The following is a 12292-nucleotide window of genomic DNA, read 5'->3' as shown; positions in this document are numbered from 1 at the left end:
AGCATTTCCAGAGGCTGGGGGAGGCTACTCCTCCCCTGCCTTCACACCATTTTCCAAAGGGAGAGGGTGTCACACCCTCTCTCAGAGGAAGTTCTTTGTTCTGCCATCCTGGGCCAGGCCTGGCTGGACCCCAGGAGGGCAGATGCCTGTCTGAGGGGTTGGCAGCAGCGGCAGCTGCAGTGAAACCCCAGGAAGGGCAGTTTGGCAGTACCAGGGTCTGTGCTACAGACCACTGGGATCATGGGATTGTGCCAACTATGCCAGGATGGCATAGAGGGGGCAATTCCATGATCATAGACATGTTACATGGCCATATTCGGAGTTACCATTGTGAAGATACATATAGGTAGTGACCTATATGTAGTGCACGCGTGTAATGGTGTCCCCGCACTCACAAAGTTCAGGGAATTGGCTCTGAACAATGTGGGGGCACCTTGGCTAGTGCCAGGGTGCCCTCACACTAAGTAACTTTGCACCTAACCTTTACCAGGTAAAGGTTAGACATATAGGTGACTTATAAGTTACTTAAGTGCAGTGTAAAATGGCTGTGAAATAACGTAGACGTTATTTCACTCAGGCTGCAGTGGCAGGCCTGTGTAAGAATTGTCAGAGCTCCCTATGGGTGGCAAAAGAAATGCTGCAGCCCATAGGGATCTCCTGGAACCCCAATACCCTGGGTACCTCAGTACCATATACTAGGGAATTATAAGGGTGTTCCAGTAAGCCAATGTAAATTGGTAAAATTGGTCACTAGCCTGTTAGTGACAATTTGGAAAGAAAGGAGAGAGCATAACCACTGAGGTTCTGGTTAGCAGAGCCTCAGTGAGACAGTTATTCACCACACAGGGAACACACACATATAGGCCACAAACTTATGAGCACTGGGGTCCTGACTAGCAGGGTCCCAGGGACACATAACAAACATACTGAAAACCTAGGGTTTTCACTATGAGCACTGGGCCCTGGCTAGCAGGATCCCAGTGAGACAGTGAAAACACCCTGACATACACTCACAAACAGGCCAAAAGTGGGGGTAACAAGGCTAGAAAGAGGCTACTTTCTCACACAACCCCCCCCCCAAACGAAGGACAATAAGGCTAACCTTTGCCAGTTGAGACTTTATTGTCTAAGTGGTGATAAGTAGAGAGTAGCTCTGCAATAGACTGGTTACTCCCTTTATCATCCACTATATGGTTACTTCCCTATGGGGATGTAAACCACCCTGTTTGAAGTTTTTTAGCTAAGCAACAATGTGAAGATGTATTTTCAGAGTTTCTATCAGTAAGTTTTAGTTTAGAGCAGTGGGAATTGTCCACTGAACCTATTTGTAGTGATGGAAATGCCAGACAGGGATGCTGTCTCAGAAAAGCCATAGCTGGGCAAAAACTTTGTCCATATGGCTGGAAGAGGGAACAGGGATGCTGTTTCTCTTGGGTTGGAGCAGGGCAGGGATGCTGTCCTATGAGCTCCACACTAGGGCAGGGATGCTGTCCTAAGTGTTGTGAGGCAGTGCAGAGTTTCTGCACTAAAGTTTCTCTGGGAGGGTTGGAGGGATGCTCCATGTTAACTAAAATGGTGCTCTTTTTCTCACCAATGTTAGTTATCCCACAGAGAGGTACTTCTACCTCAGGGAGTCCAGCTTTGCCAGCTGATGATTCCCTTGGAACAGATGCCACCCCAGGAGAGGTTTCTCCCACCACAGGAATGGTATCCTGAATGGTAGGGTGGTTAGGGGATACTGTGATACCCTTTTTACCTGTTGAGGGAGAGGGATCCTGAGTTTTCAGGCCTTCTCTCCTTTGCTTTTTCATTTCAGTAGAAATGAGAGGGAACAATTCCTCAGGGATGCCCAGCATGGCTGCATGGGCATAAAACTCTACATCAGCCCAACCTGAGGCCTCTAGGTCATTACCTAAGAGACAGTCTACAGGTAAGCTAGGTGATACCACCACCTGCTTAGGGCCAGTAACTCCACCCCAACTAAACTGAATTATAGCTAAGGGAAGAAACTTAGTGGAGTTATGGACATCAATAATCTTATACTGTTGTCCAATGATGTGTTGGTCAGGGTGCACTAGGTTTTCAGTCACCAAAGTGATACTGGCACATGTGTCCCTGTAGGCCAAGGCCTCAACACCATTTATTGAAACTGTCTGCCTGTACTTATCCATTGTGAGGGGACAAGCAGCCAGTGTGGCAAGGCCAATGCCACTAGGTGTGACAGAAACTGTCTTGGGACTGACTACCCCAGTTTCTATGATGGACCCATAAGTGAACCCAACTACACCCTTAACTTGACTGTTGCCAGCAGTCCCACCACTAGTACCACTACTGCTAGGGGCACTAGAGCTTGATGTATTAGTGGTGGTAGGCTCAGGGGGTTTACCTGGACAGGACTTATCCCCTGGCCTATGGCCTCTATTTTTACACACAAAGCACCAAGGCTTTTTAAATTGTGTAGGTTGAGAAGAAGAGGAAGAATTTGTTTTATCCCCACCCTCTGAAGAGTGTTTAAGATTTGAAGTGGGATCTTTGGTTTTACCCTTATCCCCATGCTTATCTTGAGATTTTTCACCATCTTTCTTCTTATTGCCATCTTTGTCACCCCCTGTATGAACTTTTCTGTTCACCCTTGTTCTGACCCATTTGTCTGCCTTCTTTCCCAATTCTTGGGGAGAGGTCAGATCAGAGTCTACCAGGTACTGGTGCAACAAATCAGACACACAATTATTAAGTATATGCTCTCTCAGGATTGTGTTATACAGGCTTTCATAATCAGTAACTTTACTGCCATGTAACCACCCCTCCAAGGCCTTCACTGAATGGTCAATGAAATCAACCCAGTCTTGTGAAGACTCCTTTTTGGTCTCTCTGAACTTTATCCTGTATTGTTCAGTGGTTAAGCCATAACCATCCAAGAGTGCATTGTTAAGAACTGTAAAATTATTGGCATCACTTTCTTTCACAGTAAGGAGCCTATCCCTACCTTTTCCACTAAATGATAGCCATAGGATAGCAGCCCACTGCCTTTGAGGGACATCCTGTACAACACAGGCCCTCTCAAGTGCAGCAAACCACTTGTTAATGTCATCCCCCTCCTTATAAGGGGGAACTATCTTGTGCAGATTCCTGGAATCATGCTCTTTTGCAGGATGACTATGGGGAATACTGCTGCTGCCACCATGGGTTTCTAAACCCAACTTCTGTCTTTCCTTCTCTAATTCTAAAGACTGTCTATCCAAATCCAGCTGTTGCTTTTTCAGCTTCAGTCTGGTTTGTTCCACCCTCAACTTATTGAGTTCCCTCTCTAACATTCTGTCATCAGGGTTGGTGGGAGGGACATTCCTAGATACAGAGGTGTGATGGGAATGAACAGAAGGAGACCTGTCCCTTACAGAAGCCACCCCAACAGCTTGGCTAACAGAAACATCACTACCAGTATGGTGAGAATAAATGCTTTTGCTATGATGTGAGACAACACTATTTGTATGGTGTGGCTCTCCATCATTACCAACTATGCTAGACTGTCTAGTAATGGGCAGGCTAGGAATTTTCTTTCCTGAATCTTTTCCTGGGGGAGTCCCTGGATCAGATTGAGAACCATTAGCTACTTTTTCAACAGATGGGGCACTTTTAGCCTTATCATGTTCTCTAAGCATGTTAAGTAACAGTTCCAAGGAAGGATTCTTCCCTACACTCAAACCTCTCTCTATGCAGAGACTCCTTGCTCCTTTCCAGCTAAGGTGATCATATGCAAGTTTGGACAGATCAACATTTTGGCCTGTGCCAGACATTTTTAGAGAGAGTTAAAGTGATAGAAAAAGAGAAAAAAGTTTGTCAGAGCTTTTAGAAAGACAGAGAAAAAAACTTTTTAAACTTTTTAGTACTTTTTAGAAAGTTTAGAAGTACTTTTCAGCACTTAGAAAAGAGTGAAAAGAGGAAATGCAAAACTTTTTGGCTATGTGTATATACACTGACCTTGTTTTGTATATTTTTCTCTTATGAAAAGTACAATGACAAGAGTGGTAAGTAGTCTCAAAGCACTTATCCCACCACTGCACAACCAATGTAGGAGGCTGGACTGGCTTGTAGTGAGTACCTAGGGGTACTTGCACCTTGCACCAGGCCCAGTTATCCCTTATTAGTGTATAGGGTGTCTAGCAGCTTAGGCTGATAGATAATGGTAGCTTAGCAGAGCAGCTTTGGCTGAACTAGGAGACGTGTGAAGCTACTACAGTACCACCTAGTGTCATATGCACAATATCATAAGAAAACACAATACACAGTTATACTAAAAATAAAGGTACTTTATTTTTATGACAATATGCCAAAGTATCTTAGAGTGTACCCTCAGTGAGAGGATAGGAAATATACACAAGATATATATACACAATAGCAAAAATATGCAGTATAGTCTTAGAAAACAGTGCAAACAATGTATAGTTACAATAGGATGCAATGGGGAAACATAGGGATAGGGGCAACACAAACCATATACTCCAAAAGTGGAATGCGAACCACGAATGGACCCCAAACCTATGTGACCTTGTAGAGGGTCGCTGGGACTATTAGAAAATAGTGAGAGTTAGAAAAATAACCCTCCCCAAGACCCTGAAAAGTGAGTGCAAAGTGCACTAAAGTTCCCCTAAGGACAAAGAAGTCGTGTTAGAGGAATAATGCAGGAAAGACACAAACCAACAATGCAACAACTGTGGATTTCCAATCTAGGGTACCTGTGGAACAAGGGGACCAAGTCCAAAAGTCACAAGCAAGTCGGAGATGGGCATATGCCCAGGAAATGCCAGCTGTGGATGCAAAGAAGCTTCTACTGGACAGAAGAAGCTGAGGTTTCTGCAGGAACGAAAATGGCTAGAGACTTTCCCTTTGGTGGACGGATTCCTCTCGCCGTGGAAAGTTGTACAGAAGTGTTTTCCCGCTGAAAGAATGCCAACAAGCCTTGCTAGCTGCAAATCGTGAGGTTAGCGTTTTTGGACGCTGCTGTAGCCCTGGAGGGACCAGCAGGTCGCAAATTAGACCAGGAGAGAGAGGGGACGTCGAGCAAGAAAAGGAGCCCTCTCAGCAGCAGGTAGCACCCGGAGAAGTGCCAGAAACAGGCACTATGAGGATGCGTGAAACGGTGCTCACTCGAAGTCGCACAAAGGAGTCCCACGTCGCCGGAGACCAACTTAGAACGTCATGCAATGCAGGTTAGAGTGCCGTGGACCCAGGCTTGGCTGTGCACAAAGGATTTCCGCCGGAAGTGCACAGGGGCCGGAGTAGCTGCAAAAGTCGCGGTTCCCAGCAATGCAGCCCAGCGAGGTGAGGCAAGGACTTACCTCCACCAAACTTGGACTGAAGAGTCACTGGACTGTGGGGGTCACTTGGACAGAGTCGCTGGATTCGAGGGACCTCGCTCGTCATGCTGAGAGGAGACCCAAGGGACCGGTAATGCAGCTTTTTGGTGCCTGCGGTTGCAGGGGGAAGATTCCGTCGACCCACAGGAGATTTCTTCGGAGCTTCTGGTGCAGAGAGGAGGCAGACTACCCCCACAGCATGCACAAGCAGGAAAACAGTCGAGAAGGCGGCAGGATCAGCGTTACAGAGTTGCAGTAGTCGTCTTTGCTACTATGTTGCAGGTTTGCAGGCTTCCAGCGCGGTCAGCAGTCGATTCCTTGGCAGAAGGTGAAGAGAGAGATGCAGAGGAACTCGGATGAGCTCTTGCATTCGTTATCTAAAGTTTCCCCAGAGACAGAGACCCTAAATAGCCAGAAAAGAGGGTTTGGCTACCTAGGAGAGAGGATAGGCTACTAACACCTGAAGGAGCCTATCAGAAGGAGTCTCTGATGTCACCTGGTGGCACTGGCCACTCAGAGCAGTCCAGTGTGCCAGCAGCACCTCTGTTTCCAAGATGGCAGAGGTCTGGAGCACACTGGAGGAGCTCTGGACACCTCCCAGGGGAGGTGCAGGTCAGGGGAGTGGTCACTCCCCTTTCCTTTGTCCAGTTTCACGCCAGAGCAGGGCTAAGGGGTCCCCTGAACCGGTGTAGACTGGCTTATGCAGAATTGGGCACATCTGTGCCCAACAAAGCATTTCCAGAGGCTGGGGGAGGCTACTCCTCCCCTGCCTTCACACCATTTTCCAAAGGGAGAGGGTGTCACACCCTCTCTCAGAGGAAGTTCTTTGTTCTGCCATCCTGGGCCAGGCCTGGCTGGACCCAGGAGGGCAGATGCCTGTCTGAGGGGTTGGCAGCAGCTGCAGTGAAACCCCAGGAAGGGCAGTTTGGCAGTACCAGGGTCTGTGCTACAGACCACTGGGATCATGGGATTGTGCCAACTATGCCAGGATGGCATAGAGGGGGCAATTCCATGATCATAGACATGTTACATGGCCATATTCGGAGTTACCATTGTGAAGCTACATATAGGTAGTGACCTATATGTAGTGCATGAGTGTAATGGTGTCCCCGCACTCACAAAGTTCAGGGAATTGGCTCTGAACAATGTGAGGGCACCTTGGCTAGTGCCAGGGTGCCCTCACACTAAGTAACTTTGCACCTAACCTTTACCAGGTAAAGGTTAGACATATAGGTGACTTATAAGTTACTTAAGTGCAGTGTAAAATGGCTGTGAAATAACGTGGACGTTATTTCACTCAGGCTGCAGTGGCAGGCCTGTGTAAGAATTGTCAGAGCTCCCTATGGGTGGCAAAAGAAATGCTGCAGCCCATAGGGATCTCCTGGAACCCCAATACCCTGGGTACCTCAGTACCATATACTAGGGAATTATAAGGGTGTTCCAGTAAGCCAATGTAAATTGGTAAAATTGGTCACTAGCCTGTTAGTGACAATTTGGAAAGAAATGAGAGAGCATAACCACTGAGGTTCTGGTTAGCAGAGCCTCAGTGAGACAGTTAGGCACCACACAGGGAACACATACATATAGGCCACAAACTTATGAGCACTGGGGTCATGACTAGCAGGGTCCCAGTGACACATAACAAACATACTGAAAACCTAGGGTTTTCACTATGAGCACTGGGCCCTGGCTAGCAGGATCCCAGTGAGACAGTGAAAACACCCTGACATACACTCACAAACAGGCCAAAAGTGGGGGTAACAAGGCTAGAAAGAGGCTACTTTCTCACAATCCAGGCAAAGTTGTCTGATTGAAGAGGGAGCGATGGAAAGTCAGACAGTAATGGAAGTATCAGGTAACATTAAAATGCCTTCATTAATCACCTCATGTACCATATATTACAGATCAAAAACCTTATAATTAGATATAGTTTTCTTCACACTTAAAACTTTACATCTGTCTTTCGTCAAAGAAGGGTTACAAAAACGTGTATTTTTTTGTAGACTTTGGGGATGGGCTAGGGAGGGAACTGGAGTGGTTCGTTGTTTATTATTTGATACATGTAATTCATAAGCATGAAAATCAACACCTGATACAATTATGTATTAAACATTTCAAAACAACAAAAACGTACATGATAAGGATACCAACCAAAATATATTGTTTTCATTTTTTAGTGGTGATAGTTACTTTTTGCCCACATGATGGAGCCTGACAACATTCCTCAACAAGGTCTAGTCTTTATATTGGAAATATAGCCCACATATCAACAACTTTTAGGAGAGACTATTAAAAGGGAGTCCGAACCCCATGAATAAAGGCCATGTTATAGACTTAGGTGAAAACATATTTCTCAAAAATAAAGATTAAGGGCCTGATTACCAGAGTGGTGGTCCTCTGACTGCCACACTTGCGGTGGCTGTTAGACAGCCACGGTTATGGTGATCCGACCACTACATTACGAGGTTGCCGCCTCTGCTGGGTTCTCTTTGATCCTCATGGGCTGGTGCTGGTCGGAATCAACCAGGGTGGTGCTAAGCTCACAGTGGTCCTACTGATTACGGCCTGGTTATTCTCCAACCTTTTCATGGCAGTTTCACCCACATGAGAAGGCTGGTGGAGAACAGGTGCACTGGGGGGCCCCTGCACTGCACACGCACTTGGGCTGTGCAGACAGTGAGCGTTGCGAGGGTGCTGGTTCACCCTGCCGGCGGCAGCAGTGCCAGCAACTCTGTTATGAGCCCGCAACAATGCTGCAACCACTTTCCCGCTGGGATGACTGGCAGAAACCTTGGTTGTCACCCGCCAGCCCAGCGGGAAAGTCGGAATGGCCCCAGCAGGGAGGTATGGTGGCAGCCTCCCCCTCGGAAGTTCGACGGACGGCTCATCTAGTATACCAAACTCGAAATCAGGCCCTAAATGTAGAGTATGAATAGAAAATATTTGAGATGACTGAATGTCAATTTTACTAGTGAGCTAAGGCTGGTCGGGGTCCTGTGTCCATAGTGAATGTTGTGCAGGCATGTGTTCTACACCTCACTGACTGAAAGTTGATAAGGCTCTTAGACAAATCCAATCTCATCAAGGAGCAGCCTCTTGTTACAGTGTGCCAACGTTGACCGGAGCTTGTGATGGATCCAGCAAAGGTTTTCCACTTGGGGCTTTAAAGCCTCATTTAGAGTTTGGCAGACAGTATACTCTGTTAAGTTGGCGGTCCACCCTCTCTTTTTAGAGTTGCACAGAGTGTCATGTTTCTGCCGGTGGTGTCCATAATGTCCTTTATTTGTTTTTGGGGCCACAAGGGAAATTCTGGAGGACCCAAATCAAACAAAATGACCCCCACACACTGGGGAAAAACACTTCCATGGTACCTTGAACATCATTTTTTTTTGTTTTGTAAATACAAATTCCTGGGATATTATAGCTCCTACTCTGGGAGTTTGTTGTTAAAAAATAAATAAAGCTCTGATTTTGAGTTTGGCATAGGCTGTCCTACTGCTCCACCAAACAGAAGTTTTGCCTACCTTATTTAGGGTCAAGCAGAACTTCAGTATGGCAGGGACGGAGAGTGCTCTGTCTCTGTCACTGACATACACCTCAGATGGCCCACCGGAGTACAGGACATTAGAGGTTTGGCCATATGACCGTTCTCCTGATTTAGAGTTGGGTGGTCAAATGGCCAGCTGAGCAGTGAAAACTGTAAAATGACCCCCACACCATAGGAGACAAATCCCATGGTGTGAGGATTATTGTTTTTTTTTTTTGTACAAAAACAAAATCCTGCTTTGGGATTTTGTTTGTCAAAATACAAAAAGCACACTGGTTAAAAATGTAATTTTGATGGATGGTCCCGTATGTTGAGGGAGCTATCAATCAAACTTTGACATCAAACATTGACAGGAAACGCAATGAACCACACCCTCAACTCTGACCACCATCACTGTGCTGCTACCGCACTGCACCACACAGCACAGAAGGAGCCTTCGCCTGCACCTCCTGCAGTTTCTCTTGCATGCTCCTTGAATCCAATACTCAAGACTCCCATCTCAATATCACGCAGCACCCCACCCTCACACCACTACTAACCAGCCACTGCCTGTACTCCACATTCACATGCATGTTTCTCAACACTCGCTCATTCAGCAAACACACCACAGAGAAATGGGACTTGCTGCATGAACATGTCCTGGACCTCCTCTTCCTCACACAAACCTAGCTGAAACCAGCCTCCTCAACAGATATTCCCACCAGCTACAAGATCACTAGACAGGGCCATCAGCCCAAGCCCTGAAGCAGAGTCTCAATTATATTCAAATACACCTTCAGCTGCATCAACACCAACTAAACAGCTACCTGGAGCACCTCACCTTCAATCTACAAATCACAACTAACCAGGGCCAGCTTTAGCGCTGGTGGCACCTGGTGCAAAGTTTGTTGGCAGCCTCCCCAAAGACCACCTCCGCCATTGAGTCCCACACAACCACCCTTTAGCAATGCTCCTGAAGTCTCCATAACCACTTTCTCTCAGATGCATTTAATTAGTTTTATAGCACCTTTCATACCAGTGTAGGGTTTCAGAGCACTTTACATCACACACACATTACACAGAGATGATCAATCATGTCTGCCAGTGAGTGTATAGGAAATATTGCAGAACTACAAGTTGTAAGAGTCACAAATCCTCCACACTGGTAGGAAGTATAGTTTGGGAGTGATTGGTCTGGAAAGGCACAAATTCAGAATTGAATACGCAACACCATGGTTTGGGGGTTCTCTTTAATACTAATAATTGATTTGTACCTTTGATACCATTTTGCAACATTGGGATAATGAAAGACTGGAGAAAATCATAATGCTCTAGTCTGTACTTTGCAGTTTGCCTGTAGCACTTGATGATAATTAACAGCTCACTGCTTTATATTAGGATTTCAACTTTTAAAGTGCAAGTAACTAAAGGATCTCAGAGCAGAAACCAGCAAAAATGCAGCAAAAAAGTTTTACCTTAAATACTTTTTTGTGATCTGCATGGTACATGTTCTTTGCAGCAGGCATATTAACGTCTGTGCTACCTTATGATAGGTCAAAACTTCCACTAGACAAAACTTCTGATCTATTGCCAAGATGAACATTAATCACTGAAGTTACATTGACATTTTTATTGTTGCCTGAAAATTGCTGGAAGCAAGGAAAATAGTAGGTGCTTTTAAAACCATAATATACTTGCTAACAGGTGCCCCAACCCAAGAGTCAGTGTCTGGTGTGGTGGCACTGGTTGTACTGACCTAAACCCAGCCCTGCAGCTAACTTTATTTGTCTGGAACCCTTGAATACGGACCACCCAGACCTCATGCCAACTTTACCAGTGACATCACAGATTTTATGGCGCACTTCATCATTGATTCCAGCACCTTCATCCTTCTAAGAAATCTGAACTTTAACCTGGAGGACAACTCTGAACACAACTTGGTCGCTCTCCTGGAAATTCTCAGGAACCTCCGTCTCAAATCCATCACATCCATATACACCAACATTGATTTGCAACCCAGCCTCTTTCACATTGCGGCACGTTTTCCTGTTTCAAATGAAGGGCAGACACTGAGCTTGAGACCCTTCATTACTATAGATGAACTTGCAGCCACCATGAAGTCCATCCACTCCGAAGCCTTGTCAGACCCCTTTCCCTACCATGCCCCCAGCAAGGGACTCAGCCCTACCAGGAAGCCCTCACTCCGATCCTCAATGACTCAATCCATTCAGTCACCATCCTGGAAACTTGAAATCCCTCCTCAGTCGCCGCTCTGCTCAAGGAACCCACAGCAGACTAAACCAAGGTCACCCAACACAGACCGATCTCCTTTCTACCACATCCAGTCAAGGTTTTGGAGAAACTCTTTAATAGACGCCTCACCAACCACCAATCACCAACCCCTGTGTGCCACTACATCTGGATTCAGACCAAACCATAGCATGGAAATAGCACTCATCGCCATAAAAAACAGAATCCACATGAAATTCATCACATGCTCACGTGAGAGGGTCATTAAAGGACCCACTTTCCACTGGATCTCCTCCTTTTTTGATTGAAAGAACTCAAATGGATAGCCTAACATTGTACACTTTAGAAGCCTGGAAACTCATCTGTGGCGTACCTAAAGTTTCATGCCTCACTCCATGGTCTATAGCACATATGACTTTTAGCCAACGTAATACATAAGCAAATCATCAACGTCACCTCATATGATGATGACACACAGCTTATGCTGTCCCATTCGAACAGAACCCCTGACACAGGGAATAAGTACACCACCTGCATTATCTAAGGTGTCTAGATGAAAATCAACTGTCTCAAGCTCAACACTAACAAGATGGAAGTAGTAATCTTCAAAAAAAAAAACCTTATCCTGGAACTCCACCTAATGGTTAACCAATCTCAGGTCTACAATCGCTCACAGTGCCCATGCCAGGAACTTCAGGATCATCATTACCAACTAGCTGGACATGTCCACACAAGTCAACACTCTTGCAGCTTTCTTATTCCACACTCTGAGGACACTGTGGAAAATATTTAAATGACTCCTGAAAAACACCACAAAAACAGCCATCCACACCCTCATTACTAACAGGCTGAACTACAGGAACACCCTCTATGCTGGTATAAACAAACAACTCGCCAGACAACTACAAACCATCCAGAATGTGGCAGTCAGACTTATCCTTAACTCTCTAATCGAGGACTCGCATCACACCACACCTCAGAGAACATCACTGGATCCCAATAAACAAGCATGCTCAGTTCAAACTCCTCACCCACCCACACATTGAAAGCACTACATAACACAACACTACACCTGAGCCACTGCATCTTGTTCCACAGGCCAGTCAGACACATGTGTTCAGCCGGGCTTCAACTCTTACACATCCCATGCATTCACAGAAAT

Source organism: Pleurodeles waltl, chromosome 3_1 (genome assembly GCF_031143425.1).
Source record: "Pleurodeles waltl isolate 20211129_DDA chromosome 3_1, aPleWal1.hap1.20221129, whole genome shotgun sequence".
Lineage (NCBI taxonomy): Eukaryota > Metazoa > Chordata > Amphibia > Caudata > Salamandridae > Pleurodeles > Pleurodeles waltl.
The sequence above is the reverse complement of the archived record's forward strand: the minus strand, read 5'-3'. Positions refer to the sequence as shown.